Source organism: Marmota marmota, unplaced genomic scaffold, assembly GCF_001458135.2.
Source record: "Marmota marmota marmota unplaced genomic scaffold, marMar, whole genome shotgun sequence".
Classification (NCBI taxonomy): Eukaryota; Metazoa; Chordata; class Mammalia; order Rodentia; family Sciuridae; genus Marmota; species Marmota marmota.
Genome location: NW_025999853.1, coordinates 40112756 through 40120057, shown reverse-complemented (window position 1 = coordinate 40120057; position 7302 = coordinate 40112756). Strand labels below are relative to the sequence as shown.

At 36.8% G+C, this 7302-nt stretch overlaps 1 pseudogene; it reads right to left on the bottom strand.

The window, feature by feature from the left end:
• Positions 1-2035: 2035 nt before the first annotated feature.
• On the bottom strand, positions 2036-2638 carry LOC107139732 (annotated as a pseudogene).
• Between the last annotated feature and the right edge of the window lie 4664 nt (positions 2639-7302).

The window sequence follows — 7302 nt, the reverse complement described above, 5'->3', positions numbered from 1 at the left end:
CGAATCCAGGGCTTTGCACGTGCCAGATGAGTGCTCTACCACTGAGCCACAACCCCAGCCCGAGGTAACTTATTTTTAAGGAAGAAACTGATACCGTAGTATAAACAGAGGTGAATTTCCCACTGTCAAGTTGCTCTCACCTACTACTGTTAAGAATCCTTCTAAGAAGACGACTCACTGAAAACTTAGGCTCCTGAAAAGTGAGGTGCAGATGAGCACAGAGCATAGTCCATAGGGGATTGCAGTGAAGGGGCCTCTCCTGAATACAAGCAAGATAGCTAACAAGGCTCCTCTACACAGAGAGAAGGAAGGCCCATTAAAAGACATAGGAATGGTTTTAGGCATGATTCTTTTCCGTTCAACATTCTGTTGCTGACCCCAAAGATGTTCAAGCACCTATGAATGGTGACTTCTCTTTTCCATCTGGCTGTCCAGTTTTGAGTCTTTGTAATTCTACCTTCTCCAAGGTTCTTCAAGTTCATCCTCTCCTGTATTTGTCAAGGTTCTTCAGAGAAACAGAACCAAAAGGACGTGTTTCTCTGTGTATGTATATAACATATGATTGATTGTAAGGAATTGACTAGTGATTTTGGAGCCTGGTAAGTCTCAGATTTCAAGCTCTGCAGGGTGAACTAGCAAGATGGAGTCTCAGGAGAGTGGATGGTTTAATTCTTGTCCAAGTCTGAAGCCTTGAGAACCAAAAGAGCCAATGGTATATTATTACCTGTCCTAAGACCAGCAGTTTGAGACCTAGGAAGAAATGTTGGTTCATTTTTTGTCCAAAGGCACAGAAAAAAGCCACTGTCCCCAGTTCAAAGGCATTCAGACAGGAAATATTCTCACTTACTTAGAGAATTGACCTTTTTGTTCAATTCTTCAACTAATTGTATGAAGCCCCCCTACATTAGGGAGATATTTGTTTTACTCAGTCTATTGATTTAAGTATTAATCTATCCCAAAACACCCTCAGAGAAACACCACAATGTTTGACCAAATATCTGGCTATCCATGACCTAAGCAGATTAACACAAAATATTAGTATCGCATTTCCTCAGTCAGAGAGAGGTAGAAATGAGAGAGAGAGAGAGAGAGAGAGAGAGAGAGAAATGAAACATGCTTTCATCTCTTTCCTTAACTATGATACCCTCATTAGAAATTTCAAAGCCAGCATTATTTATTCCTTTCAATTTTATCATTGTTCTAGGTTCTAAAACTGGGATACTATCTGGATCCATACATGTGGCAAGAAGAGAATGGGTTGGGATTTGGGCAAAAAGAGAACTTGAGCTATGATGCAGCCTAATGACAGCCTTTGCTGTCATCCACATGGAGCTCTGGAATTAAATAACTACTTGCAGTGGTCCCACGTTGGGCCAAAAGGGCCAAGCCTTCACACTTTCGTTTTTATCAACCACTAGATGTGAGCCATTGCAAAAGTTCTGACCTTAAAAAAGGCAGCTTTCTATGGCTGAATTACCTCTGAAGGAGCTCTGCCAAGGGAATTCCCATCTGCGGGAGTAACAAGTCTGTCCTTGGAGGGAGTTCCTGGGACCTTCCCACCTCCAAGCAAGTTATTGCTTAGATACCATTTCCTGTTCTCATAAGGACTTCTTCAATTCTCAGATGTCTTTTTTTTTGCTGTTGTTTAAAATGGAAAAATATTATAAAAATTAATTGTAATTTTAATTAAGTCAATTATTCATTATTTGGAGGTGAAATTATTTTATTTCACAGATGTTTTGAAGACCACAAGGGCACTATTTCCTTCATATAAAAATTGATAACTTGCTATAGATACCTATTAGTACAGATACTTACACTTACTCAAAAATGATTATATAGAATTCTGAAAGAAAAATACTCCTCATTATATGATTTCAGTGAAGTTGCTTGGAAATATCTCACATGTGGACTGTTTTCTAAAACATACTATTTCCCCACTCTGCATCGTTTGATTAAAATGTAGATTACTGTCATCAGTGTATGTCCTGCATTCTTGCATATTTGATAATATACATGCAGACTGGTTTATTATTTAATGTTCCATTGGTTCATTTTCCTTGTCTGCCAGATCATTAGCAGGCTAAGCCTTTCTCTGTGGTCTTTCTTCAAGACTTTCCAGGAATGGAAACGCATCATTACCATCATCCTTTATAGTTAGGTTCTGATCTGCAGGAAGTATCTCTCTTAAAGCAAGCAGATCAGGTTTGACCACTTTGTTTAAAATACACTCCATCACCTCAGACATATGTTTCTTCAAATTAAGTGCTTGCTGATTGGGAATGAGCTCCAATGGACACAACTCTACAGTCACAATAGTTAGCAGATGGAGAGGTCTGGAAAATGTGAGGACCTATATCATCATAACCAACAATAAGCAGGCCAACACCATTTGATCTCCAGCCATATTGTGTGTGGGTATGTGGGTCTTGCTTCCAGTTAAAGATATAAGATAAGACATAGGAAGTGGTCTATCAAATGCAAGTTTGGAATCTGAGCATTCCTGGTTCGTAAAATTATGTATCAGGAGTAAGTTCCATAGTTGAGATATGAATATGGTTGTCAACATGGAGAACTTTTTCTTGTGAACTGAAAGCTCTGACTGCACCCTCTTCAATGTGATCACCACTGTGTGCATTTACCATTTCAGAGGTCCAAGGTCTTTCAAAGGTCTCTTTTTGAAAGGTAAAAAATTAAAACTAAACATTTGTCATTTATTTTACTTTATATTTATGCCATAACCAAATTCTTTTCAAGGCAGTATGAATATTTCTTTTATTTTTTATTTTATTATAAATTGAAAATTTATAATTTTGTATAACTATGGGGTGCAAAGTGATGCTGTGATTTGTAAATATACTGAGGAATAATTAGATCAAGTTAATTACCATATCTTTCACCTCAAATACTTACCAGTTTTGTGGTGAGAACATTTGGAAAGTACAATACATTATTAGTAATTATATTTACCATGCTATGCAATCAATTTCAAAAAGAAAGTCTTATTTTTCCTGTCCAACTGAGATACTGTGGTATCCTTTGACCATCATCTCCCCAATCCCTGCACCTTGAAAGTCTCTTAATGTCCTAGAGGGATTATATAAGGATGTGTTTATAAAGGCGAAAATTCACCAAAGCTCAGTAGTCCAAAATAGTATGGAAAAATCTTTCTGTTTTAGAGTAAAAAGTGATAAGACTTAATTTAAGTCCTAATTTCTTGTATCTTGTTTACTATCTAATTTGCTATTCCCAAAGCACTGATTTGATTTAATTTCCATGATAATTAGTGAAAGAATTCAGATATTTGTGTTTACCTTACAGTTGATGACAGAGCTGAGAGTCATGGTAAAATTTTCCCATTCTAAGATAAAAATCTAATCTCCCAAATAAGAACCTCAAATCCCCAGTTTGTAAGAGTCATCTAACCTCAGTGCCAATACTGGCTGATTCGTGAGCAGACTTGATATAGGTCTCATTTTCAGACATCTTGCTTGGTAGAAAAATACAGAGGGGGTAGGGAGAGAGAGAGTGTGTTTATGAGAAAAAGAGAGATCAGCCAGTTGAATTACATTTTAATATTTTCTATCCATACTGAATACATTGAGTCTAAAAGCAGACCATAAAAACCCAACTCAGCTGAAATATGAACTACCATTTGTTATTATCAATGCTGTATGTCATCATTACCAGCCTCATATTTCAAGAGGACAGCTGGTACTTCCAAGGTCAATGACAGTTTTATATAAAAGCCCCAAATGAAAGGACTACAGAGATCAAAGATTTGGGACAATCATAAAGAGAAAGATTGCCATATGCTAGCTCATCCATTCCAAAAATTGGGTTTTTATTTTTGGTACCTGTGATGAAAGAATAGGCAGAGATTGAAAAGGAGCATTTAATGAAAGTTATCAAGATGACACCACACTCCAAAGTTACTTAAATATTCTACAGGAAAAGTCACTAAAGAGAGCTGCACTCACAAAATTGTTACTACCAAATGTCCACTCCCTGTTGCTACATTCATTTTGAGAAGGCTTGATGCTAATTTGAACCAATTCAATTATACAACAGGATAATAATGGTCTCACAGACAAATGAAAACAAATCAAAATCAGCTCTGTGGTACCAAGGAATAGATATGGACATGCTGTGTTAGATTTTCAATCACCTTAATGTATTTATATTAATGGGAGAGGAGGGATACTAAGTTTTCAAAGCTTTTGGATTTTCAGAGCAAACAGAAGTCAGAGTTATGATGAGGAAGCGTCATGTTTCCTTGATACAGAGTAAAAGTGGGGTTACTATGAGAAATTATCCAAATTCAGATCAGTTAGCCACTCAATGCCAGCCTCTGCTTTAGTGACCTTGAGTCCACCCAGAAATAAGATAGAATGATAAAGGCACTTGGGAGCAATGGGAAGAAATGCAAGATGTTCCCAATTATTTCAGCTTCCCATGCTGCCAAATTCACACATTTACCTTCATTTTAGAGTCATGAGTTGAAACTGTTTGGAGAATACTATGGAAGAAAGGAGTGACTAAGCTAGAAAAATGGAGAACACTGCCAGGAACCAGTAAAAATATATATTAAGCAAAGTTTAACTTCCAGCCAGACTTTCTCTACATCTTATTACCTGAATAATTGTCTTGTCCTTCCTCGGCTTCATCAGTATTTTTTTTTTAACAATAAACCTCTTCCCTGCCTTTATTGTCAAATCATATGTTCTGATTTGCTCAGAAATTGGAGGGACTCATATACATGAAAGTCTGTTTTATTTATGAAAGCAATATTTTATTTAATATTAAATAAAGGAGTTGAAAATGGAGAGATTACTCCTGATCTCTTGTCAAGAGACTCAACAGTTTCGACCCTGGCTGGGCCTGCTCTGGGTTCTGGCTACTTCCTTACCGAGATTAGAGTATCTTTGTCCCAAGTCGTACCCTCATTTCAGACTGTGGGCTCACTGCAGAATGTAAGTGTGGAGTTCTCCTGGTTATGATACATAGCAAGCTGCAGAAAACCCCTCTACTGTTGCTTGAATGCTTGTGACTACCCAAAATTTATATACTGAAATCCTGACTCCCAAGGTGACTATATTAGGAGGTGAGCCCTTGGGAAGTGCTTAGGTCCATAAGGCTGGAGTATCCACCTTATGAAAGGGTTAGTGCTCTTAAAAAAGAACACCCTCCCAAAGATCAGCACCTTTCCTCCCTGTAAAGACACAGTGAAAAAATAGCAGTTCATACAACAAATCATGGACACCTTGATCTTAGACTTCAGTCTGCAAGCTATGAGAAATAGATTTCTGTTGTTTATAAGCTAGCTGTCTAAGATTAGGTGGAACAGACTAACACATCCTCCCACCACCACCCCTGGTCCTCCCTCCCTGTTCCTTTTCAGACCCTCATTTCAGATTATCTCACAATAACCCTGGACACCCTGCCTCAGTATCTACAATCCCAGCAACTACACCACTCATTTTCAGCAATGAGACAAATATTTATTTTCTGAGTATCTGGGAAATGTAAGATAAGTTGCAGGAGCATTTGCTTCCTATAGTCCCCCTATTCATCACCCTCTGTGACTGATGACTACACCAGAAATCAGTCCTTACTTGTCTCTTTCCCTTTATTCTCAGGAAGAAGGTCTAAAATGAGGAAGTTAAAATTGAATGTAAATTCAGTACAGTGTTACCTCTCTAACACATATTTGCATTTTAAAAGTAAAAGCTTTGTTTCTTTTTGAGAAGTTTTAATATGTAAGTACAAGTAGGAGAGTAAAATTTTGTGTGTGTGTATGTGTGTGTGTGTGTGCATGTGTGTGTGCAGTCACCTGCACCAGGGAGCGTGGGGAGGGGGATGAGGTGCAGTTGAAATTATTTATGTAAATCTTAGGGAAGGCCCAACATTCCCCAGACTCTGAACATTCACCTGTGAATGAATGACCCCATCAGGCATGTTTACTGATGACAGGATGTGCCTTTGCTGTTTTTCTCCCAGACACTGATCATTGTAAATCATGCCACATATATTTTACCCCTACAAATCTACTTTATCATTTCTGACCTACTAAAATATATTTTTCATTGCCTTTCCTAATACCCAGAAAATAATAGATGCTTGACTTAAATTTTTGAGCAAATTCTTTTAAAAAATGCAACCCTTTTCTCTATATCTTTATCAGTATATGTATTGTGATTTTATTTTCCTACCCCAAACTTCTCTTTTCACTGTTTTGATAGTGTTTTGGTGAAGTGCTTACTTTTAATGTAATTTCATTTAAACTATTTTCCTTTGTGGTTGTTGCTATTTGTATATGGTTTAAAAAATATATTTTCCTCTTCCAAAAGTTCAGATATGTTGTTTCCTTATTTTTTAATTTAATTTTTATTTTTAATTTTTTTACTCATTTTTTAACTGGTGCATTATACTTTTATATAATAGTGGGATTTATTATGCCATTTTCATACATGCACATAACGAAACTTAATCAAAGTCATTCCCCAGTACCTTCCCTTTCTCTCCCTTCTTTCTTTCCTTATCCAGTAGCTCTATTCTACTGATCTCCCTACTATTATTGTTATTGTTATTTTAATTAATTCATCATAATCATATATGTGTGTGTGTGTGTGTGTGTGTGTGTGTGTATAATTCATTGTATATTTGTACACAGACATAGCATATTGTGGTAGATTTCATTCACCTATATTTCCCTGTGCCCTTTCCTCCCTCCCTCCCTCTTAATCTCTTTTCTCCACATCAGTCTTCCTTCCTTTTTTTAAAAAATATTCCTTCCCTACCTCCACCCTCTAGCTTCCACATACAAGAGAATTCCTTGACTTTCTGAATCTGGCTATTTTCACTTACACCATGCTGTTTCCCAGTTCTATCCATTTACCCACAAATGACATATTGCATTCTTTGTGATTGAGTAAAACACGATGTGTGTGTGTGTGTGTGTGTGTGACATACATATAGATGGGCACTTAGGCTGATTCTATAACTTAACTATTATGAATTGCACTTCTATACACATTGGTATTTATATATCCTACAGGATGCTGGTTTTAGTTCTTTTGGTTAATTACAAACAGTGGGAAAGCTGGGTCATATTGTGATTCCATTCCTAGTTTTTTGAGGAATCTCCATCCCACCCGCCAAAGTGGTTTTATTAATTTGCATTCCCAACAAAAATGTTTAAGTATACCTTTTTTTCTACACATCCTAGCCATCATTTATTGTTTGTTTTGTATTCTTGATAATTGCCATTCTAACTGGAGTGAGATGAAGTCTAAGTGTAGT